At 42.4% G+C, this 25,437-nt stretch overlaps 1 long non-coding RNA gene across 4 annotated transcripts; it reads left to right on the top strand.

Annotated features, from left to right (window-relative positions):
- The first annotated feature begins 304 nt into the window (after positions 1-304).
- On the top strand, positions 305-25,431 carry LOC111271938 (uncharacterized). 4 transcript variants are annotated; one of them, XR_015315537.1, is made up of 6 exons: positions 1,070-3,675; positions 14,193-14,440; positions 18,377-20,641; positions 22,970-23,064; positions 23,555-23,853; positions 25,056-25,431. It is a non-coding gene; the product is annotated as an uncharacterized LOC111271938 (long non-coding RNA). The 4 variants fall into 4 exon arrangements; XR_002687221.2 differs by lacking the exons at positions 18,377-20,641; positions 22,970-23,064; positions 23,555-23,853; positions 25,056-25,431 and adding an exon at positions 14,592-14,969 and having other exon boundaries at positions 2,737-3,675; XR_002687222.2 differs by lacking the exons at positions 1,070-3,675; positions 18,377-20,641; positions 22,970-23,064; positions 23,555-23,853; positions 25,056-25,431 and adding an exon at positions 305-749 and having other exon boundaries at positions 14,193-14,533.
- Positions 25,432-25,437: the final 6 nt, after the last annotated feature.

The following is a 25,437-nucleotide window of genomic DNA, read 5'->3' as shown; positions in this document are numbered from 1 at the left end:
ATCTAGCGGGCTACATTAGCATCTTCGCGGCTGTTGCCACCGCCACCGCCACCGCCACCGCCGCCGCTGCTGCTGCTTCTGTTTGTAGCTGCTATTTTTGCCGCTGTTCCTGTCACAAGCAACGCGCTCATCGGCCGTCGTGGTAGTGTTCCGCAGCGGCTAACGCTGATGAAGTGTCCAAAACAGACGACATCTACAGCTGGCCATCGCTAAAGGTGAGGTCCGACAAGTGGAGGATATACGACAAGTGCCATTCTCAATAAAAGCGGCCGCCGCAACAACAACGACGACGATAGCCGCAGCAGTATAAACAACAAGCAACAATAAGTAGTTGACCGTGATCAGCCAAGAAGAAACTGGGGAACAGTTGAACAGCCACCGGCACGGAAAGGCCAAGATAGGCCTCATCAACAACAACGACCCGGCAGCAGCGACAGCCCGAGTGACTTCTCCTGATGCTGCCGTAATGTTTATGTTGAGAGAGCCTTTAGTGCCTGTAGCGGAGTTGTCAGCCAGCCATTGAGCATCGACTTACGTAGTAAAGTAAGCCCGAACTAAGTACTGCGCTATCGCTTCTCACAGGCAATGCCTGTTTGTGCAAAACAGACACAGAACAAACTCGTTTGAGCGATGCATACATATCGACAACGATCGCCGTCGAACAGTAAATGGCGGCGAACGACAGGAACAAAATGGCGGTTCCGGTGCTCATTGAATAGCGCCCTTCCACCTCCCGTCGTTAAGCTCAGGTGACCATTTATGTATGTGAGTTGTTTTTTTGTGGACGATTGATGCGTTACATTGTATCGTCGTCGTCGTCGCTGCTACTGCACTCGGGAAGATCATCCTATTTTGGTCACAATCGATGTGTTCAGGAGAAGCAAGAGGTGGCCAATCGGCGGTGCTTGTCTCATTAAAAGTGTTTCACGTGGGTCATACTTTGTTTCCTTGGCGGACATGCTACGACATGGACCTTGTTCCATCGCTCACTCGCGCGCGCTAAGCTAATGCGGGTATACACCAACACAGTATGCACTAACAAAGCAGAACTCCAACAAGCTAAGTCGACAGGTGTATCGTGGTAGCAAAAAATTGCCCTAGCAACAATCGCTGCTCCGAGACAGCCGCTGAAAAAAGCCGAAGACTTGAGAGTTCCATTGAGTGTTTTTTTTGTTTGCTGTAGATAACAACTTCGCCGTTTTCGACGTTCTTGTTTTATCATTAATGACGTTGACGCTGAAATCGATATCGCTCACGAAATATGTGACAAATACAGGTAGTGCAATACTTTCGAGATATCGTCATGCAGCATCCGCGCGGGGAAATAAGTACGTTTCTCTTGGTCGTCCTTTAACACGCGGAACGCCTTGCCATTTCCGGCTTCCGATTGCAGGTGGACACTAATGTAGAAGGTGTTAGGTACGCGCGCTCAGCCTCGTACCAATGCAACCTTAAACTTTCGTGCCCTTCGACCATTGTTGATCTAGTTTTTTTTTATAAGTCTTCTCTATGGAGATACTGTCCTAATTGATCGAATGACCTCCATAAAGACCTTTTCACGCGGATGTTCAGATTCGAACGTGAGCCTCATCTAAAACTGGCTTGTAAAACCAGCCTCGTGACCGCTTTAGCCTTCGCCGATGCATCAAAATAAATGATTATTAAAACAGCATTAACTACATACTAACGAGACAACTTCGTTTGTCCAGTCACGTAAAACAGGCACCGCTTCAAATTAAGAAATAATGCAACGGCGACAGCCCCTGTTGCCACCTGCGGTCTGCCGCCCTTTTCTGTATGACCAAAGATATCGGTAACAAGGTAAAATTAATATCAAATTTCGGACAACTGACGCTAAAAAAGAGAAAAAAGTACCCCGCCTGTTTCAACGCAGGCCCATGATAAACACTGTTATGCTACACGGGTGGACAGCTCACGCCCTGCTACTTTACTACCAATGGCGGATTATAGTATGGAAAGAAGCGTTACGGTTGGCTACCTTAGTTATCATAGTTTACTTCTAGTCTATGCTAGAGTTCCCCAAAATAGAGAAGGCATATAGTCCGCCTCGTCGACAGAATAAGCTTCCTATTTCTAACCGAATCATTCTTCTTAACTGAAAGATAACACTGATGCAGCTGGGCGAACAATAAGCGGCCGCAGTGACTGTCTTGGTTATCACAACGATCCGACTTCAACAGCAACAGCGATAGTTAGCCGTTGAATTGTGGAGTTTTGCCTGATTTTTTCATAGCATAGATAACCTGGTTCCAGCCAGCTGAGCAGGTTCTCGTCGTTCTCCGTCCGTTTGCTTGTCGACGGTCTGACAGACCAGACCCTTGCCGCGGCCGACGCCCCTCTAACCACCCACTACCCATTCGGTAAATTGCAATCTGTGGACGGATATATACATACAACGTCGTTCAAGTTACCTCGCTTTTGCTTGACGAAGTACATACACGCACCGAGCATAAGCTAGGCCACACTTCTACTGACCTGTTTAGTTGATAACCCAGCGGATAATTGACCAACGCGGACCAACTAACTGGACGCGGCACGTTACATTTGAACAACCCATGGCTGATCCTGCTCCGATTGGTCCGATCTACCCACGCTTTCGTCCGTGGGATCCGTGACTAGCCACGTACTGAACATTCAGCCTTGGTTACCACGGTACCACATATGAATAGGTGAGACGATGGTTCAAGTAGCTGCTAGGGCTGCTGCAGCATGTTATTGTACCCATGCGACAATAACCGCCCGACCGAGCCTTGAACTGAGTGCAGGGGTCAAACCTAGACCCTCTACCAGTAGCGCCGGTTGTTGGGCGCAGCGGAACACGCGTTGTGAGGAGAAGGCAGCAAGCTGAGTGGCCAGGGCTGAGCTGTCAGACGAACACGCAACTGGCCGCCATGAACGAATGCTTACTGTTTTACCAAGCTGATAGTGCCGCGTCTACTCCAATTGTGTTTCTTGAGGAGGGGGAGAGGTTACTACTTTCAGGATTTGAGGAGGCTGGAAGGGGGCATAAGCGCGCCTGCCAACTGCCATCATCGCCACTAGTGCTGCTGCTGCTACTACTACTTACTAACTATTACTAACTGCTACGAACTACTACTAACTACCACTAACTACCACTAACTACTACTAACTACTACTACTAACTACTACTACTACTAACTACTACTACTACTAACTACTACTGCTACTACGCGTATCTAACGAACCACGTAAGCGAACGAATAGGTGAAGCTGACACAGCGCGAGCTTATAACCACATCGGGTTGCGCAGCGTTGAGGGTTTGCCACGGCTGTTGCCAATGACGATGTTGCTGCTGTTGCTCCTGCTACTATGATTATTATGACTACTACCAGTAATAGTCGTAATATCTGCCGACTCTTCTTGAATGCTCAGACGAACTCGGACACGGTCAGCCAGGGTCAGCTCACAGAGTCGAGGATACAAACTATTACGACAAATTGTGTACAGCGGCACTCACCGGTAAGAATGCGTGATGATTATCAGGCGATCTCTGCGATGCCGTGCGAAAGCGATGGTGATGTGAAACGAGGTAATGCCCAAACTGGCGGCGGGTGGACGCGTCTCACGAGGGTCTGCAGCTCGTGCAGGTAGTTGCGGGCTCGAACTGTTCTATAGGGCACGATCTGGCAGAGGTAAGCGAAGCCCTTCTAGTTCGTTACTTGCAAGGATACTTGCTATTGCAGAGCAATCGTATACAGTTAGTACGCCCTGGAAAGAGCCGCTCATACCTACAGAAAACGTCGAAAAAATCATTTGCTGCGACAGTTTTTAACGTGTTAAATTAGATGTTTCCGTGGATACGCGAAATTTTGCGACCGCCATGAGCGTAATGATGTATTTGTGCGTTATCACTTCTGCTTGTTTCCCTTCCAATCAGGTTTTTTTTGGGGTTATTTACAAAATTGGCCAGTCATCGTTTCTGGGTTCTATACGTTCCGTCCGCTAAAGCGAATAGAACCTTGCCGACCGTCTCCCATTGTGAAGTATAAGTGTTTGTTTTTACTCTTTATTTCTGTTCATCTTTTCTTTAGTTATACCTTTAGGAGTGTTGTGATGTTTGTTATGAAATGTATTATGCAACTACGTCTAAACTGATAACTCCCAAAGTTAGAGAGGGGTAAAGGAACTGGTTACGGCTGTTTATTTCTGCAACGTTTGACCATGAGAAGCTACCATTAGAGTCTAACACGGGCCTACCTAAGATGTGAAAAAAATACCAATAGACTTCTAATCAATAGACCAATCTTACCCAAATCCTGCGTTCTGCGCGTAACATATAAGTTAGATCATTTCAATTCTCGGTTTTGGTACTTGCATAGGATACTTAATTATGAGGAAGAGAAGAATTAGCTATCGGCTCATACGATTTGTTCACGGTGTAAATTTCATTAGAAGGTGGAGCTTCCATTTGATGGAGCGCCTTAATTGTGCATTACTATGATAGTGAAAGATATAGGTCACAGAATACCTAGCTCGGAGTGGTTGTCTGTCGAACGACTGCACACAAAAACAACCAAGCGCCGTAGAAGTCTGCGTACCATAGGCAGTAGTTACACGTTTGTTCAAGGGAGACAAGAACAAATGCACGATGCAATAGTGGCAAGCAGTGAAACCTTGACTCTTCCCATGATGCTGCGGTAATAACGCGTTTGTCTACAAAACGTACGGACACGTGAGGTGGTATAAGTTCGAAAAGTTAGTTCGAACAGCATAGCTAGGAGCCACTCATCTGGGGCAACGGTTGTAGTACCGAACGCAAGGCTAGAAGCGTTGATAGGTCAATGTGCATCATTCATTCAAAGACGTGCCGTATTCTCAGATGTCTTGACAGGAAATCCTTTGTGCCTAGTTCTAAATAGACGATAAACGTGACTATTTATTGCCGCATCCTGAAGCGGCACTTCCACCGTCCCTTATTAGAAAAGCCTAATTTGGACACAATCTTACGCAACTGCAAGATACTCTTTTTTCCTCTAATATTCCTGATTTAACAACCCATTGCCCTAAATTGACGTCGCTTTGTCATGGTTACGCGCTCGTATAAGCGCGTATCGCCTGATACAAGCAGAAACCAATTAGAAAACGACACCATGAACCTTGTTTCACGTCCCTTGTCTTTGTTCCATATAAACCGAAAACGTTTTTACGAGGGCACATGTGAATTACTATTCGTTCACCCTGAGGGCAGGATTCTGAGGTGCGCGTGACGTATATCGCTGGATAGTCCCTTCAGGTTATACCTATACCCCTTTTCATATCACATAGATAGCTGACCGAAATCTCGGTTGCATCGCTGAATGTTTCATAGCACATTGCACTGCCGTCAGGCATTCGCATGGATAGTGCGTTTCCTTACGACACAGCTGGGGACACAAAGGGATGGGGGTGGTTACATCATCGCGCTGCCGCCCTCAAAAAACTGTGGCAGACCATGGTGACAAAAGCAGGCCTGTCATGTCCCTGTGTACATGACCCATACGGGGAGCAATAAACCTTGATCGAGCACAAGATACGAGTCTCGTTATATAATAATATTGCCCCCCGCTGCCTTTTTTCTCTTTCCTTTCGTATTTTATTTCTAGCTTATCGAATTGCCCGTTCTGCCCTAACCAGCCATACTCTCTCATTTCATATACGTAATTTCCTTTGCGCCGCTGTCCAGCCAGCTGCTGCCGCAATCATACGCGGAGACAACACAATGTTATGCTCGTTAGTCGTATACGTGACGATCTGTATTAGCTGGAAGAAATGTAACGTGGTTGTGAGGTGACCTACACATTATAGTGAGTGGCCGGTCCGTTACTTTGTGCCCGGTCAATTGAAGGTTGCAGGTTGCTAATACTGCCCTATTCTTTGCTATTGAGACCTGTTCCTAAATCTCGACGATCTCGAATTCCTCGGGTGGATATTTTGTTCGGCCCTAGCGGTTCACATCATGGGTCAACAACGATAACAGCGACGTCATGCAGGCTTTACAGATATGGGTAGAAAATCTTAAACGAGTTCCGGGGAGGGAACTTGTCTTCCCAGCATCGCCTGCTTCATCCGGTAGGAAAAAGGGGACGAAACTTATAAGTGAAATAAAGGCAAATATCCATCAGGAGCAGAAGTGGCGCCGGCGATACGTTTCTGGTAGTATCACAAGTTCCCGTAAGCATATACTATTGATTTTATCTAATCTTTTATCCCTTTAAGACAGAACCGAAATTTAGCATCAGAGAATGCAAAAAATAAAGTAGCAATATGGATAATAAAAGAGTTCTGCTTACTTTGTTTCACGATGAAGTGTGTGTTTTTATACAACGTTTCCAGATGTCCATATGTTAGCGCATGGTAATTCGCGCTTACATGACACTTTAACATTGATCGGCAGGCAGCAACTCAGTCGGGTTGCCATCCGATAGGACTGCTGTCGTTGCGAGATTTACCAGTGAAATTTTATCATAGTTATGTTGACTTTTCCCGTAGTAAGACAACTTTACGTTTAAACAAAACATATGGATATAAGCCTATATAATTACAAATCTTTTGTCATGCTTACTAGTCAGAGTTATCTGAGACGGCTGAAAGATTCTAATCCGAACAGAGGGCATAAAAAAGGGTGGTTCAAGCAAACATGTCCGTAAATGGTAATGCCCGCGCACTATTCCTTTCCGCTTTAATACAACAATTATTCGTCATGTTATTATACACGTTGCATCGATAATAATGAATAGACGTTGCCCCCTCTTGTTCAACTAGCGTCGGAGGGGATTAGTCAGTGTCGCATTGGGCAAAAAGAACAGGCTCGATGGGTATTGTAAATACTAGAGGAGCACACTCAGGCTATAGCTGAAACCTGGCTCCCAGGTCCAATTTATTATAATAAGATACAGTCCATAGTAGCCGTCCATAGATACCTTATGTTTATGTCATTGGAAACTATGTCGTATTGATCCCTTTTCTATGTCTTCGAATATTAGCGAGTAACTCTACCGTTGTACTTAACTGCGAATGGCAGACACACATGTGGTTAAGCATCGCCGTTCTACTATCGTTTCGCCTGGTAGTATCTATATTTACTTATATACAGAGATTCGATCTATGCAATAAGCCTCGCCCGCCAAGGTGACGCGAGATGTGAAGGCTTTGTGTGGGGCAGGGGAACAATCATACATCATCTGTGAGGCTTAGTTTACCTTTGCTTTTAGGCGGACAGAGCCGCCTCTAACCGATGCCCCGCCGTCACCGGTATTTCATTGCCGTATCGCATTACGTTAAACGATGAAGGGAGTGGAAGTCAGTCGCGCCTCAGAGTATACATTGAGTTCCCAATTGTGCGCCTTCGCTTTCCGGTTTGCGGCACAAAATGCTCCTCGTAACGACTGTAGATAGCTTAATGCGTAGACGAAGGGCAGCAGAAGGATATTGGGAAAGAGACAGAAATGTCTTACACAAACACTGGAACAGCTTCAAAGCGTGGCGTAATCACATTGGTGCTACCCGACGCGTTGGTTGGAACCGACACAAAAGCCAGCGCTGGCAAAAATCCTACGAAATCGAAAATCACATTGTATCGCGGCCTCGATCAGCTGTATATCTCGATCGGCAATCAAGGTCTATAGCGAATATATTTGAAGACATGGATTATCGATTCGTTAGTAGCTGGTGTTACATGCAGCCCAATAAGCAACAAAGTCAAGGTCTATACGTCGAAGGACGAAGGCAAAATGAGGTCGGATCGAACCAGAAATCTCTTCTGCTTCAATATACGAGAACAATATACAGGGCTGTAACGGTCCAGATCTGAAGCTTTGGCTGCCTTTATGTTTCAGATTTCATGTCCGGTATCGTTATTAAATATTTTATCAGACGGCTGGCTCCTAGCACGAAGCAGTCTGTCCATGTTTGGATTCGAACCAAGGGACCAAGCTCCAGTGTACTTTTGGGCCCGCACTTCACAAGTATCAAACGCCCTAAATGACATTTGGAATAGGTTATCGGCGCGCTTCCTAGCGCTATTCTCCTAAACATACGACGGTTTAATGAAAATAATAAAGTTTTCTCGCAAGGGATCATAACGTGGCCCTATGAACTCGTTATACTGGACTATTGCCCTGAATCCTACTAAAAGTATCAGAACTATTCGTAATCGGTAGGTCATGAAAAATATAAAGATGGAGTTAACCACTCAGCGACGCTCGGTCGGGTCGCGGTGGGTGTAGATAAATCGGAGTGGCTAATTTTAAAAGCATATAAAGAGGAGGTAAGCGCGGCACGATCCAGCCTGGCCCACCAAGATGGCGCGAGATGGGAAAGCATTGTGGCAACGAATTAGATTCAAAGATGTCTCGTTGTGTTCGTCCTCATTTGATGTTTACGGTGTTAGGCAGTCGTCGTTGTTGGCGACAAAGCGAATCGATCGTGGCTAAAGGGTATCCGCTTATTAGGTCACTTAGAACGATATGTTAGGTCTGTTCATCAATATCATAAAAAATCTAGATTTGCTTGCATTTCATCCGTACATAAACCTAGGTAAACCGACTGCGGCCTGAGTGCCTAGTTCTATTGAGGGCTTGCCTGCTGCAATTGGTTTGCATTGGATATCGTGGGGATAATATGTGATAAACTATTAAAAAAAAAATAATTACTATTCTACTAGTTTTCTTTCGATTCTAATTTAGCTTTGATTCTTCAAGCTTTATTATATATATTAAATTAAAAGTAAAATTTTATTCGGCAAAAGGTTGTTAGGATGAAGTCAAGCTTTTCCATCACGAATCGAAAGATTAGAATCTAACTTGCAAATAAGTTTCTTTTTTTTGTATTCCTATCTGGGTATAGGTATAACTTAATTAGTCACCCACAATGAACTTTCCTGGTGTCGAATTTGGTTAAGAGGGTAGCCTGCTGCCGGGGTTGCCTTTCGTCAAACGCGCAGAATCGTTTCTACAACAATATCACGCGAATTCGTTCAACAATCCAAGCGCGACCGAGTAGGCAAGGACGTCGTTCGGACCACGATAGCAGAGATGATTTTGTGCTATTTAGGTCGACGATCGAGATATCGATCCTAGCTGCAGGGCAAAACTGGGATATAGGGATGTTCGTCTCAGCTGGCGCGCGCGATACAGAACAACTGTTCAACTTAACTAGGCGAGCCCTCTGCGAAGCTTCTAAGAAACCTAAAGTTCGCGCAACTTGCGCAAAGATAGCTGCTTCATTCGAAGGCACGGAGTTTTTACCCGTCGAACTTCTCGACGCTATAAATATGTATGGGTCTATGTTTCGACTGATTTCTATTTTTTCTTTCCCCTTTTAATCCTCGTAAATTTCGTATTTTTTTTTGACGATAATTAACGAAACTCGTATAGCATGGAGCTATGCAAGCGGCAGAGGTTCGGGGGGGAAACGCTAAAATAACAAAAGTTGTAAAGGATAGAAATAAGCGTCGTGCATGATTGCACTTAAACGCTAATAAGAAAAGGGGCAATTGCTGACTATATAAATTTAACTAAGAGGATTCAAGACATATACGAGAAGATTTGAGCAGTTACATAGAAAGCATTTGCAGTACTCAGCTACAAACGAAACAGTCTGTTATTTGTGCATTGATAGGCACGCGTTTGCTTACTTAGGGAGCACATTGTGCTGTTTAAATAGGTCTATTCCTTTTCGTCTATAAACATTTACGTCGCACAGTGCAACGATGGAATCCTCATCGGATGTTAAGATATCTGCCCCATTTACTTGTATGATCATTGCTTAGATAATTTCCAGAAGCCATGTAACAAGGGGGCGAACGATAGTCATTTGAATAACACGATATGTCGCCCATCGACGCCTATTGATATTTGCAACATCAGAGAAGAGGTCGTTTAAATAAAGGCTATCGCAATAAATACAGCCATCCACTAATCCGAATCATTAAAGGGTGACTGGTTCAGTAGCGTGTATTATGAGCATTTAGACTATAGATTTCATAAGATAGCATTGTAGAAGTTTCGATACGGTCAAGAAGCCATACTAGAACCTTGCACTTTAACTCAAAACGTGAACTAACTCTTACACATATTCCCCCTACGTGGCTTGACTTTAGACTGCACGTATAAAACGTAGATCTATTACGTAGTGAAGAGTGGGTTTACGATTTCGCAAGCTGGTATAAATAATCACAACACTAACCAAAACCATGCGTTCACAGTGTATATATACACGAGCATGCCACTAATGGGACCTTTCCTATATCCAGTATCTACTTATAGCCGACTGTCTCATAGAGAGATTTCTGTCTCTGTCCTATTCAACCCTTGCACGACACAAAACCCGCGTATTTGTAGGTTATTTCCTACTTCAACAGTCACCTATACACATATACACGCACGCAGATACCCATAGAATCCTTCACTCAATCTCTATCTATATGTGTCCATTTAGTGGGTGCGCTCTAACTTCCTGTGAGATTCTAGTACTCACCGTTCAATCGCTGAAGAATCGTTACTGACGTGTGCCTCTCGTACTTGTCGCGTCGTTCGAGGGCATGTGGAAGAGACATGATTAACCTGAAAACCCGCACGTTTTCATTTTCGCTCAACCTAATAGCTGAGTTAGCTCCTGATCACGACGATAGAAAGGCCGCCGGTTCTACGAACTCATAAGACCATCCGCTCGTCGTATTCGTCATCGTGACAAAAATGTCTTCAATAAACACGATGTGGCTTTGGCGCTGGCGGCGTAGTCATTTGGCGGCCACGCTTGACGTCTTCACAGTTCTGTATTCAGAAGGAGGTCATTTCTATATACTTGGTGAGGTGCTACCAGCTGTAGTGCTACAAGTAGCAGCCACAACAGCAGTAGCTGTTTGTGAACGTCACAGTTAGTTGCCATTTGGCTCTACGAAGCCAAATTGTTACCGGTTTGCATTGGTTTTGTCCAGCCTTTGCATCACATCGATTTCGATCGCAGTGAATGCAACGAACGGCCCAATCTACCACTGCGGTGTGCTGTGTCTTTTCCTACAGACTGGCTGTTTTATAGGGTGTGGACGTGAGGCGTCTCCAGGGAGACCGGGTCAACACTCACGAGCTGCGCTGGCTCGCTGCGTGGCTGGCCTGGGAGCTCCTGCCCTCGGCTCTGGCTACGGCCCCGTGCACAGGTCGTGCACCGGAGGCCGGACACAACTCGTGTGCTGCCGGGACACATCAGCAGCAGTAGCAGCATGCGGAGACGGAGAGCGGGAGGCACCTCGAAGCCGCTCACGGGATCTATGTCTGCCAGTACACGCTCTCAATGTTGTGTGTACAATACTGGACGTGTGACGACCGGAGGGGCTGAGTGGACGTGGCTCAGTATGCCTGTGTGTGTAAATGTGGCTGTCGGATCTGAACCCCGGCGTGAGTGAGTGTGGTCTGGGACGCGCTCGTGGTGGGGTTATAGGCAGTGGCCAGAACAGCAGAAACCGCAACAGAGGCCACGTTGGAGTTCCAGACATGAGCTCGAGGGGCTATAGAGTTCACGAGGTCGGTAAGACAACCGCCAAAGGTGCTGGGTAATGTTGGGGGGACATCACAACAAGGGATTCGTTCTCGTACAACTCAGGTATATGCAGCGTATCCAGAACACCTAATGTAATGGGAGGTGGGGACGAAGAGGAGCTATTGGGCGTGCTAGCTAGGGGCATTCTGTGGCTGTGGACAACCCGAACGGGGTAAACCGCTCGGCCCCTTTTTTCATACCCTCTTGTGCCTACTCGCACGCCGCTATGTGCTCAGATAAGGTGGGCTGATTTTGGGGTTTGTTGTATTACTGCTGTAGTGGGATAGCAGAGACGGTCGGTGAGTGGATGCGTCAGTCAGGAGGTGACTGTCGGTCGCAATAAGACGTGGTTGTAAGAACGAGTGGAGAGTCGGTCAGACAACGCAGAGGCTAGTGAGGATCCCGGTCTGTTAGGTAGAGCCGGTGCGAGACATTTTAGATACGCGAGCCTATCGAAGAATCGGGAGTTAGAAACGCCAACTAGAGGAGACTGATGGGCGGCGACAAGTGAACGCCTATCAGAGTACACTCGCGAAAACCCTGTTATTGATTGCCAGCTCCATTGTTGTCGACATCCCCGATGCGATGGACTGCCGAAATACCGCTAGTAGCGACCGAAAATTATAACAACGGAATATCAAATTCGATGCGTCTGCGTCGTACAAAATGTCGATTCAGGCATGCATTGCACGAAAACGCACGTGTAGTTTGAAATTGGTTAAAGATGAAACAACAATAAGAAGTAAACAACATTAAAGCTTTGTGTTGATTTAAATAAGGGTAGCAATAGAGCCAGCTAAAAAAAAAAAAGTGATGGAAATGTGCAGTTGTTGCTATGTCGCTACGGATGCGATCCTCTATAAAGTTGGCCCATAGCTGTATGTAACCTGTTAATGCAGATTTAGGAGGTGATTAACCCACCTGTATAGTGTGGTATAGTTCTTGATTTACGGTTCGTGTCATCTCACAAAAACGCAAAGTCGTATTATAAGTAGTTAAATGAGAGGATAGACATAGAGTCGCTTAATACAGTTTGCTAGTATAGGTTTCAGCACACTTTTTATAAATTATTCACAAAAACTTGTCACGCCACGAACCCCTTTCTTCAAGGTAAATTCAACCATACGGGTTTTCTAGTAACCCAGCGTCAAGGACAATTGCTGAACGTTACGCGTGTTCGAAATCCAGCTTTATGCCAAACTAACGATACATGATATGCCATAGATGGCGAATTCACTAGCCTGAGTCACCTGGGGATTTTAAAATAAAACCCTACCCGATGTAAAAAAAGACGTGCTTTTTTACTTTTTTTACAGTTAACTTCCATCAGTAGATTATGACGGAGAATGAATCTGCTACAAACCATTTGCTGAAACTTTTAAAATCCGCTATATACGACAGGCTTTCATAGTCAAATATCCATGAAAGGTAGAGACACTATTTATATATATAAAAATATATATTTTATATATAAAAAAACTAGTCAGCTAAGCAATTACACAGCTGTAAGTTGCTAACTAATATCAACAGTAGCTATTAGGGTGCGAGTCATAACACGACAAAAGGTCATCATTGTCAAATGCACTCATGATTTCTAGGTTGAAGAAGATTTGTGAAGACAATCTTCAATACGTTAACTTACTGTTGGATATAGCTGCCATGCACCATATCGTTGTCAACAATCGACAGCGCTTGCCGGATATAATTTCAGCGGTTTGCCGAAGGCTTCTAAAGGCCAGCAATGGAATAATCTACAAATTGACAGATGAATGTCTGAAGACTGGCTAGTTCATAAGTCTGCTATAACAATCAGCTTTAAAACATAACATAATTGAGAAATCTCAAATTATACTAGCTTGAGATTTGCAAGTAATATATATATATAGACCAACCCTACTTGCTTAGACTTGCTGAGATAGTTATAGAAAATCAAGTTTAAACGAAGAATCTTGCTACGTTTACTTATTCTCTCATAAAGCCTGCCTGGCTTTCGGTAACGCCTTCGGTTACAGTAACTGCTATTCAACGCTTGGCGAAAATGAGTATCTAGATACATATGTGGCCTTGTTTTCCATGCTTTTTTAATAGCGCTTTAAACGATACCTGTAAAAACAAGTCGCTTGGGGGAAATTCCTATGAGGTTTTATGTCGATTTACTGTAAATAGCTGGTGTAGACTTGAAAGGAGATTATTAAGAACCCTCGAACATAGCGGAAGCTCTTGATGCAATGGTGCAAAAGTATATTTGTTTTCAAAAAGCAACAATAATTCGAACAATTAAACAACAAACATATACACTAAGCTAACAAAAAAAAGGAATACACTATACGGATTGTATGCTTTTTTGTGATGTGATGAAGGACGATTGTCGCATCAAACTTGCTCTCGGAAGACTAAAATGAACTTAGGACCGACTTGAGTTCTATTTAACGGGGCTTAGAGAAGATATCTAGCTTCCTTTTGACCGAACTTTGTCTTAGTAAGGAACTACTATACTGATGATTTATGCTGAATTTAGTAAACAATTGTGGTTCAATGAGATCTATGCAGATGGTATTGTTTTTTGAGTAGACGTTTTTAGGAGACTACATAAGTGGAACGTTAATGTAGTAATGTTAACCGATAATTTTATCAGTTTTCAGGTTAACGTCCGGAATCTCCATCAGCTTCAATAGCACCAAAAGACCGGCCCTCAACACAATGGGACCTTGGACACAATCTAGGATACAGGTTGCATACGACCCTAAGGTTCCCATACGAATACAGTAGGACTGAACCATTGTCATAAGGACTTTCTTCATTGTGATACGATCCGTCTGAAATTTACTACCACCGAAATACTTCCGCTGACTAACAGAATGGCAAATATCATTACTGCCGAAGGTATCTGTGACAGGGCGTTCATACGGAAGTTACCCCTATATTTGTGTTTGTATAAATGGCTCACTCTTTATTAAAACTAATATTTTCCTAGTATATCAAGCGTGCTAACTGCGCACTGACAATCAATCCTAACGGATTCAGTTATTTACAGGGTGAACAAGGCGAAGGCAAGAACGGGCCAAAAAATCAAAGGCTTTTGATCGATCAATACACTTGACGGCTACCAAGCCATTATGCCCGCTACTATAACGTTTTCAATATCCATTCGAAATTATGTTGTCATATGTAGGCGAGAAGCGTAACTATAAAATAATCGTAGATCAGCAGTGTTAGCTGTTCGTTTGCGGAACCTAAAAATCGTCTAGGAATGAAGGTGCACAAACTACCCAAGCCTTACGCTAAGCTCATCTCGTCTTTTGCTCGAGTAGCGCTCAACTGTGATTCACGGGTACGAATTCACGGGGATACGAGACAATTAATATGTTATGACAACTATAAATCACTAAAATGTTCTATCCTTTTCAATTATATTTTCGATGCAGCAGATGCTATCACTAGGCTTCTACGGACAACTTTTTTTTTTCGAAATATTACAACAATTATGCTCATTTATACGGCATCCACAGGTAGATACTGTATGATACACGACTACAGAGAAATCGGCCTAGACATTCATATTCAAAAACATTGACGCCAGCATTACACCGAAAGGCGATATGGAAAAGAGAGCCAAGCAAAAGTGCCGGATGGGGGGCAAAAGACCCATTTTGCCCACTTTCGGCCCACAACGTACAGCTATTTGCTTTGTATTTGCTGTTGCCGCTGCCTGTCGGAGCTCGGTCTGCATCAGAGTGGCAAATTATTATAAATTGCGTAAAACACTTCGGCTTACCACTTTACCTACCTATTATAATTAGCTAACCGGAGGGAGCGCATTGTGTTGTACCGGCCACCAGAAATTTATAGGGAGTCGAGTGAAGACAAACAGACCTCGCAATCGAATTTTCTTGCAGAGATGCTAGACATTTGCCACTCGTAGGGATGCCTGATCATCTGTTTCCATCGTACCAGCCTGTTCTGAATGTTTGCACCACAATGAAGTCGTCCGTACCGGGATCCCGTTAAATAATAGAATTGACTTTAGGGCTTTTCACAAGAACGGTTGTTTTAAGTTTAAGTGGTGTACCGGTATCGTGTTCTGCACAGAACACACGCTTCGTTTTAGACGATTTCTTCGCACTTCCCTATGGGGATTTCGAAATCTGCATCGGGGAAAAGTCGACAATTGACTAGTTAGAAACAAGTTAGCGAATATTAACGCTTAGGTATTATGGGATTGTCTATGCGTCTAGATTGCCAGCCTGCTGGCCGTCCGTCACAACGGATTAATCAGTGGGTACTCCTGTGTCCATATTCGTCACCGTATTTCTCTTCGTTGACTTCGGTTTTATTAGAAGGTCATTGTACGTGATTTCATAAACTTGGCTGTGTTTATAGCCATCTCGAAGGAATGCCACAGTGAATGAAAGACCCTATTTAAAATTGTTTGTCTATGAACAGCGACAAACACTTACGATGCCGGAGTATTTCTGCACGAGCTTCAATAGACGGCTGTATAATCTGAGGCCAATCGTGTTTAAATTACTCGATACCTTTCTAATCCAACGTGCCATTACAAATGAAACGCCTTACACTGTTAGAACATACGATATATATATATATATATATATATATATATATATATATATATATATATATGGCGTTGATTGAGATAAGAGTTAAATGCGTTTATGATCCAGACATTTCACCGTAGATACAATTAATTAGTGTCGTTTATTATAACATTAACTTTTTATAGCTTACCAGAAATCTTCAATAATCGTAAAGGAGCATCTTGTTTAGATCACAGTGTTATTTCGAAGCTGTTCCTACTATTCGGGCTGGGACAAGCCGTTGCGGTGGAACTGTCCTCCAAATAGGCCAGTGTCATCTAAGCAGATTCGCTCGTCAAGTAACATATCGCCCCGCAAATCAGGACCCATGAAATAGCTCACTGAGCGTCAACGAACCACACATTGGAGAGAAAATATAGGAGACCTAAGCAGGCTCGATGCAAAAACTTAGTCTACAGGAAATCCTGTAGTACGATATTGCTTGTTTATCACAGAAATCGTAAAGCACTTACGTTGTTTCAGTCATTACATATATTAAAAAAAATTATTAGCGCAATCCAGTGACGGTCTAATATAATGAACTAGCTTGTGAGAAATTTACTAAGTTATGTACGTAATCAATGGGAAACCAACAAGTCATAAAACCTTCCATCTGTGAAGTTCTGAGCATTCGGTTGATACAGTATAAAGAGGGGATATGGCCCTAAATATTTTGCCTCTTATCTCTTTTTTTAAAGGATTTTCAATTGAGCCAGTATGCTAAAACCTTGGTAGTGCCACAAACTATCCCTAAATCAGGATCGTACCTTCCGGGAATTTATATATTGTCTACCGCCGGTCAATTATTCCATTCGGTGTTCCTACGATCTGGAATCAGCCGAGTAAATGGAGAAGCAACAACTTGGTCTACTGCTACGCAGTTTTCGAATTGAGCCTTCCAGTGTTCGATAACAGCAAGGTATCAGCTGAAAATAGGCCAGCTGAGCAATTTTATTGAGCCAGGCCAATCGTGGATGCTTATGGGGCCCGTTACCGCTAGCATTAAGGTTGTCGTCACCTAGAAAACTCAGTTTTCCAATTTACACATACCGGTCTTCGGGCTAATTGATGAAACTGTATTCGTTGTTTATTATCGATTGCTGGAGCCGAAGCCAGCTAAATTGGCTAACAAAGATCCTGTATTTACCTTTTTTTCGCATATTATCTTTTACGGGATTTTATGGAGTCTTCTACTCATTTTAATTGAATTGGTGGCGTAGAAGGTCAAGTTCCATACTCGTAAAGATAATGTCGCGAGTTGACTGAAACTTATTCATTTTTATTCAATGCCAGCTTACCATGCCGTTACATTATAATTATCGCTATTATGTGTTTGAAATGTTTTCTTCGAAGAAAGTATTCGTCTCAAATTCAATAGTACATAGACACTTTATTACGTGCCAAGAAACCGCAGTCTCTCCTAGGGTCGAAATGAATATATCCATATAAAACCAATTGTTTAGTTTATAAAAGATTTTAGGCAAAGAAATGCGCATGAAAAACTTCTGAAATTTTTTTTTGTATTTCATGCACGCGCACGTTTCTCCTCGTACTAGAACGTGCAGACAGCCGAACGTTCTCATAGTAACAACATTGAACAGTTTGCGATTGAGCCCTCGAATTCGTTAATTTTTATTATAGGAAATACAACGGATATTCGTGCGGTTATGCCGCACAATTGTTGTTCTATGAAACTTTGTTCTATTAGAGCAGTTAGTAAGTGTATCAGTTTTGCTGGGGATGGGCTCCAGTCGCGCGCGTCATCGACAACGGTGTACGCCGAGAACGGTGTGCATTATTATATTTAATAATGACCAGCTACAAATCTTATCTGAACGTCTCCGTCACGACTCGTAGACGCGCTCATTCTCTAACCTTTACCTCTCAGTGGTACAAAATGGCATAGATATATTCTATTTGGATCTACATAACTTCTCTACTCGCGTTTGCTTGTACAGATAATTTGCTAGGACCCGACGAAAACCTATACGAGTTTGGCTCATTCATAGTCAAACTGTAAATCTATCTACAGGACCGTTTGTGAGACCCTCCTACAAGAGCTACTGAGCATAATTTTTTAATTACTATGTTACCACACTATGTTGGAATAAAAAATGACGAGACAATAACTAAGCGGACTCTTTGAGGGTGATCTGCAAAACAAACCCACGCGCTGGCTGATAAATGTTGTTATGTCTTGAACTTGTGGTTTTATCGAAAATAGATGTTTGGACGCCCCATGGACTGAGTAAGGGACACAATGCGCTCAGCATCTCAATTGGTACCAAGCGACACGCAAACAATAAGCAGATTCTTCGGCAAAGTTGTTATAGGCGACGATCAGTACTATCTCTGTACTTACACGGAGCAGGGAAAAAATGGACAGCTTCGACAGACATTCGTGCGCTCGGAGATAGTCCAGGTTTTCATTCGGTAAAAGATTACGATTTTCGCTTCACGAGGTTCACAGTCATACACTAGGAAATACCTTCGAAAAACAAGGCAAGCTGCAAGGATCGTCGTTTCATATATCAAGATATCGTTTCATTACATCGAACTTTACTCCAGGAAATGTCCGATGAACAAGATGGTCATACGAGAAAGCTAGACGCACACGGTAAAAGTTGTAAAGTTACTGCGTGCGTTCACCAGAGACGTTGTTTCATTGGTTACAGGTCGAGAGAAAACCCGTCATCACTCAAATGGCGGATCGGTTGGATCTATAATCAGTGACAAATTACGTACGCTATTTTGACGGGAAACGATTGGCCAGTGATCGCGTTCTCTTGCACACCGTATATATTACGCATCGCATGTATTACGAGTCATATGAGCGATGAGATCTTTCAAATAGCAATGCAATAGAGTACGCCGATAAATGAAAAAAAAAACCAGCGAGCAATACGGCCGATACTGCATCCACCACGGCGTCCCACCTAACTACATACTTCAAGTTAGGACCTACGTCAAAGTGCATTTTCGAAGTTAACAATATCGAACTTCAGTGGATACAAGTTTACGTGGTTTGATTCTACCAGACGTGACCGATCCGTATAACACGGATGCTGGCGCTTGGTTTCCCGGAAGTACCAAAGATCGCTTCGCAAAATATGATACAAATTCTACGCAGATTTGATCTTTCAGTAGGTGAACAGAGAAGACTACCGCAGTGACTGTGAAAGGTAGTAGTCCCTTTAGAAACTCGCAAGCTCAAATCTAACTCTGTTTGTGAACCGGTTAATTTAAGAGATTGATCGTAATAAATACTCGCATCGGAAACTAACGAGTCTAATTCACGGAGAGGACGAATTTGGAAATCGTTTAAATCGAGCGTTGCTTTTCATTTTGGTGAACCTTGTCTACCTGCCTTGGTACGTGAAGATTTTTAATGAGGCGAAGAAAAAGGGTCGTCATGAAAAGGACGTGTTAGACTGGTCAGCCTAAATAGTACTACGGTTAGAGCCAGCAGAACGAACAAGCATGCTGTTAAAAAAGACGCTGCTCGTGATTCCACTACGAAACTTTTTGATTTCGCATATAGGATATTATCACAATTATCTATATTTAGTGCAGCACAGTCTAAAATTCGTTATCAGTCAGAGCACCTGGGACTATCTGGGTCGATTCTGGGAGCTTCTGATAGTTTTATGAACCGGGCACAAGCCTTGGTGCACAAGCTTTGTTCCACTTCAGCAGATAAACACTACACGAGAAAATTTGCACGTACCTGTATCTTGTACATACCACTGAACTCAGGTCGTTCGTCGCGTAGAACAAACCTTTGAACAGCAACCGACTGCCTAAATTTTCAGCTATGATTGATAAAAATAAAATTGCCTACCTATACGCTTTTTCGCATGTACCTATCAGACAACATTAATCTGCGAGATGGCATATGCGAAAATCGACCAATAAATATGCGTCAAAACAACTATAACAGTAATGTTAAAAAATACGTAACGGTTTTCAATTGTTGCCAGGAGCTCAGTATCATTGTTTTTGTTTGCATACGAAAAATGCAACAATCGTTTCTAATGTTTGCCTATATTAATATTCCCATTCAAAATCACCCCTTATCATTTTAAAAACATGTATCCCCGCTTGTACGGCATCGAACTGCGTTGTACAGTTCCATCGTTCACATCGGCCTATAACGCAATCGCATATATATATATATATAGCAGAGCAGACAGTCGGTCCGCTAAAGACGTACTCTAGTTTCAAATCGTAGTTCTACCGTAAAATACTCGTCACCATGTTACCTACTAAGGGACCAGCCAATCAACTCTAAAATCTCATTTGTCGTTTTGTCATGTCGGAGGGAATTTCAATTTGAAGCCGGCTCGTCCATTCACTCACAATGCCCTCCTTCGAAGACCATAAAACGTGCGTAAAACACGCCATTGTTTCGGATGGGAATGAGCAGTTGCGTGATGGGTTTGTCACGCTAGCCTAGACGTTCGATGGACAGCGTTCCTGTTATAATGAGGTAACATTCTCTCCCTACAGAAGCCACTCTCTGCTCGTTATCGGATGTAGCCATTAGCTTAGTTCGTGCGTGTCGATCGAGCGCCATATTCCTATCCATACAATATCTCTTAATATATATCGTATGTATAGGGAATAACATTCGACCGTTACGATCATAATATACAGCTCTACTGTAGCACAAAACCTCAACCAATGCTTAGATAACAAAAATTGTAAGATATGCTAAAATCAACTTTTTTTTCCACTTCTCTGTCTATTCTTCTCCATCTTTTTCCAATCTCCTTGTCTCCCTCCAGTGGTCTCTTGCGAGTAACGATTGGCCCGCTGGACATGCGAATGACGCGCACGAACTTCTAACGAACTTTCACTCTGACATATCCCGAACTTTTGCTGATAGCATCTCTAAAACTCCTGCTAACATAAACTGCATCCATGAAAATTCTACCGCTAACAACCCTTCGGGAGACTCTTGGGTGAAGGATTCTATGTTCTACCGGGCCGGAGTAATCTTTGTTGAATGTACAGGTGATGGGAAGCATTCTACACGCCGTGATTCGGTTAGAGACAGATCTGCAATGCGTTATAGATCTATCCGTACTATATATATAATTCGGGTATCACTGAACCATCCGTCAGTCCGTCACATTCCTGTCTCGTAGACTCCTCGTATTTCCCAACGCCCGTTTACTTCCATCGGTTTGTAAGGCATCGCGACCCAAATAACTGTCTTTAATCGACAGTTCAGTGAAAAGTACGAAAGGAGCGACCACTCTCTCGCCTGCTTATTCACCGGTGGATGATACCGAAGTGATGCAGCGCAGCGCTCCATCTGGTCATTTATCGTCCGGGTTCCAAAGCCATCCGAAATTTTCCTTTAGAAAGGGCAACAGCAAAACAAGATGTTTCAACTAATCATGTTTCAATTAATCGGGACGTAAGCTCATTACTGGTTAGCAACCCTAACATTTGCCGCCGCCGCCGCTGCTGCATACGGTATTATCTCGTTGAAAGGCATCTCCGTAATGACTGGGTAGCGCAGATTCGGTTTACGAACGGTTTAGCGGGAAGTACACGGTGCAAGTATTCATCATCAGTCACCGTTGTTATCGTCAAGACGCCGATGGCAACGGTTCGAAACCGTTCGGAATAAATACGGCTCTTACGAGCATTGTACCTGTCGCCACTAGACGTTTACTCTTCCGTCTTTGACAATTGTTCTAACAAAGGCGTGATAGGTCAGGTTGACCCAACATACAGTGCTGTTTTGCATAGAAGTATCAACGCTACATGTAGATAATTGAGTTGGGGAGGCTTAAATTGCTATCTGATAGATGTAAGGCATGACAAGAAGCCATCTAGGACAGAGGAGAGGTAGTATAGGGAGACTATACATTCAGTTTACATCTAGTTACCCTCATAATATCATAGTCGGGTGGCGATCAGGCGGAACTGATTCGACGTACGCTTCCTTTTACCATTGAACCTAGATGATTCTGAACAAGAAAACATATGTTACGATACGCTGAAATGAGAATTTCCCGTTGCTATACGCATGTCATGATGACAGCCACAATCTGATTGTTCTAAATGCAGTAAATGATAACTATAGAAGTCTGAAACAGTAGTAGCGATTTCAATAACCGAACGAAGAGAACGTCGTTGAAGCGGATTAATCCTGGGGTAAAAGCCTCTTTTGCATAAAGCTTCTTGCGTGAGCTGAAAGTCGCAACAAAAATTAACTTGCATGATGAAGAATACCCAGTATGATTACACAAGCTCTGGTTACTCTTCAACCGTATTAATTGTGATCTTCGCTTCTGCTAAGCTGTTAGTTGCAATGTCATATATGAGGCCTGCGCAATTGGCGGCACAGGCTTACTATATGTTATTTATCTTCACGAATTTTCTATTTATCATTTGATATTTACATCGTGTTCCTTAAAGTTTCTTTTGTTGACTAGCAACTTATTTTCTAAAAGTGATAGAAAAGAAATAGAAGTTATTTCTTTTCATGATGAAATTAGTGATTAAGAGGTTTATTTGATGTTTGGTCTGTATCTGGTATTTGAAGTGAACAAAAAGCTTCGTTGCTTTTGATTTGGTAGTGTTTCCTATTGTGTTAGCTGGCTAAACTGACGGCGGGTTTAAGATAACATAAAAAAAAGTCCAGAAATATAGCACCTAACCTTTTTTTGTGACTCGTTGAAGAACAACTGCACAAGTGATCATTTTTCAATATATATATATATATTTATATATACATATATATAGATTTTCGTATTCCGTCTTTAAACGACTGGCAATCTAACATTGATCATGCCTTTAGGGTATATAGCATGGAATCTTAGAATATAGGAAATCTCGTGTCTCTTCATCAGCGATCCGGTGCAAGTATCAAATACAGGATGGCCCAAAAAAAATGTACGCAGGTTGCATTACTATAATTTCAGTTTCTTTACATGTTACTACTATTTTAGATTTCAAGATTTGAAGCTCTTACACAGTAGTTTTGAGTTATTCAATCAGAAACTTAATTGTAGCTTGTAATTTTTTTTCTGCTTTTGGCGAAGACTTAGCCGCTTAAATATCCCCACAAAAAATGTTTATTGGCGTTGGGTCTGGGGAACGGCCGGGGTATTCCATAGCGCCTTTGTGTCCAACCCATCTGCCTAACAGATTCCTATCAAAATATGCTCTTACATTACGTTGATAACATGTAGATGCTCCGTCGTGTTATAAATAAAATTCGCCATTTTTACCGAAGTCCATCTGAATACCGTAGTAGTAGTATCATATAATAAGTGGCACCAGTCACTGTAGTGCCGAAAGAAGTTAGGGTACAGTGTATACGTTCCCTTGGAACACCCTATATATTCGACGGTCTAACGGCCACCAAATTATTCGTCTGCAGCGAACTTGGTCAAGTATGGATGAGTGGAAACAAAAAAACAATCAAAACATAGAAGCACTCTTCGTTCCAGTTCGGTGATAGGAAATGATTCTGTGATAGCAACAAAATTGTGAGATAATAGCCTGCCCTGGTAACTGGATGCAGGCGAAGCAGTACCGGATTAATTACCATTGAAGTTTAATTCGGCGTAATCGGAATTTGTTGGAATGAAAGGCGACAGAAGGCAACTCCTCTTAACGTCGTTGGTTTACGAGAATCGCCCATCTGAACCATACTATGAAAAGACGCGTCGTGGCTGGGTGTGTTTAATTTATATATAAATTTATTTTTATCTATGAATATAGTTGAATTAACTAATAATAAAGTGTTTGACTGGTTCTATTTTTGAATTAATTCTGTATGGGCCAGGTGGGTTAATGTCACAAAGGTATGCCTATATGTTTGCCGAGCTCATTTCTCAATTGAGTATTCTAAGTCATTGTTAAATCTACGTTCTTTTTAATATCTTTCTCTGAATATATGTATTCCTTTAACTGAATGGTCTGACGTCATGGCGCTAAAAACAAATTATCAAAGAAATCTTTTGCGTTTACTGTATTAATAAACCTTGAGTTATATATATATATTTGCGGAAGTTTCCTTACTGCAGAGATTATTCCAAAAAGCTCATCATCGACAAGAAGCATGTTTAAAGTCTTACCTCCTATTATAGAAAGACTTTGATTCGAATAGATAAAACAATTCTTAACATTCAAGCCTTTATAATTATATCGTTACAAACCAATGTCTCTGAACGACTTACAAACTTTCTTCCATCCTCTCGAGTAGATAGTCTTATTAAAACTTGACAAAACGTTAGGCCTCAGATGATCGCAAATGATTAGCAACATATTAATCAATAATCGCTCTAGGATGATAAGTTGTATATACAACTTGTAGCGACTTGTATATACAAGTCGCTAACATAATCGAGCATGATAAAAGAAAAATTGACACGCATCTACTAAAAATGATTTCACTGCTTTATTACTTCCTAACCTTCAGAAGCTCTATTTCTTTCATAAGATAATTAAAAATAATTATCTTTCAATGCATCTATCTATCTATCCCAAAATATAGCGAATTATTACATTACTATTTTCGTTGAAATATTCTAATAAACCATATAATGTATATGGCACCTCATAGTCTATAATATCCCATCTCAATACTGAAGGTGCTAATCAGACACATTTTTTTTTAGTCTATAAGCTTGGAGCATGCTTACGTACCACTAGTACGGAAAATCACTGAAGGTTAACAGCATTGAAAATCAGAGAAAAATCGTCGAAGTCAATAGTTAACCCGAAACTACCAAGGTATCCAAAACCAAGCTAAGTTGTAAACAATGGCTAACATCAGATGTTACTCGTATAATCGAAATTTATGTTCAAAATCCAAATCATTATGGATACATATTTATTTTCCTCTATTAACGTAGACAACAATATTTTTTTTACAGATAATTTTCCGAATGCGTGATGCATATTAGTTACCGGTAGCTGATGGTGTGAGACTCGCAAATTCAACAAAACTGGGCATGCGAGTTCCTCCTCCCGCCCCATTTTTCAATCAATATGCCTCGACTCCGTCAGCATTACTTTGATAAGGATAACCATATCTCTAGCTAGCAGACAGAGTCATTACTTCGAGCAACTCGCTGGTGCTACTGATATAGGAAACGCCATTATTTATTGTGGAAAAGAGGTACTGTCGTCATACGGAAGCCTGTTTTTTTTCATAGAAAAACGGTTAGATAGACTCAAAATGCTCTAAAATATGTAACCGGTAGTGGAATTAATTTTACATATCAACTAGAAATTTGAAAGGGCGAACCTAAATAA

This window comes from Varroa jacobsoni, unplaced genomic scaffold, assembly GCF_002532875.2.
Source record: "Varroa jacobsoni isolate VJ856 unplaced genomic scaffold, vjacob_1.0 contig01280, whole genome shotgun sequence".
Taxonomy (NCBI): Eukaryota; Metazoa; Arthropoda; class Arachnida; order Mesostigmata; family Varroidae; genus Varroa; species Varroa jacobsoni.
Note: the sequence above shows the minus strand (reverse complement) of the source record. Positions and strands in the feature narration are given on the sequence as shown.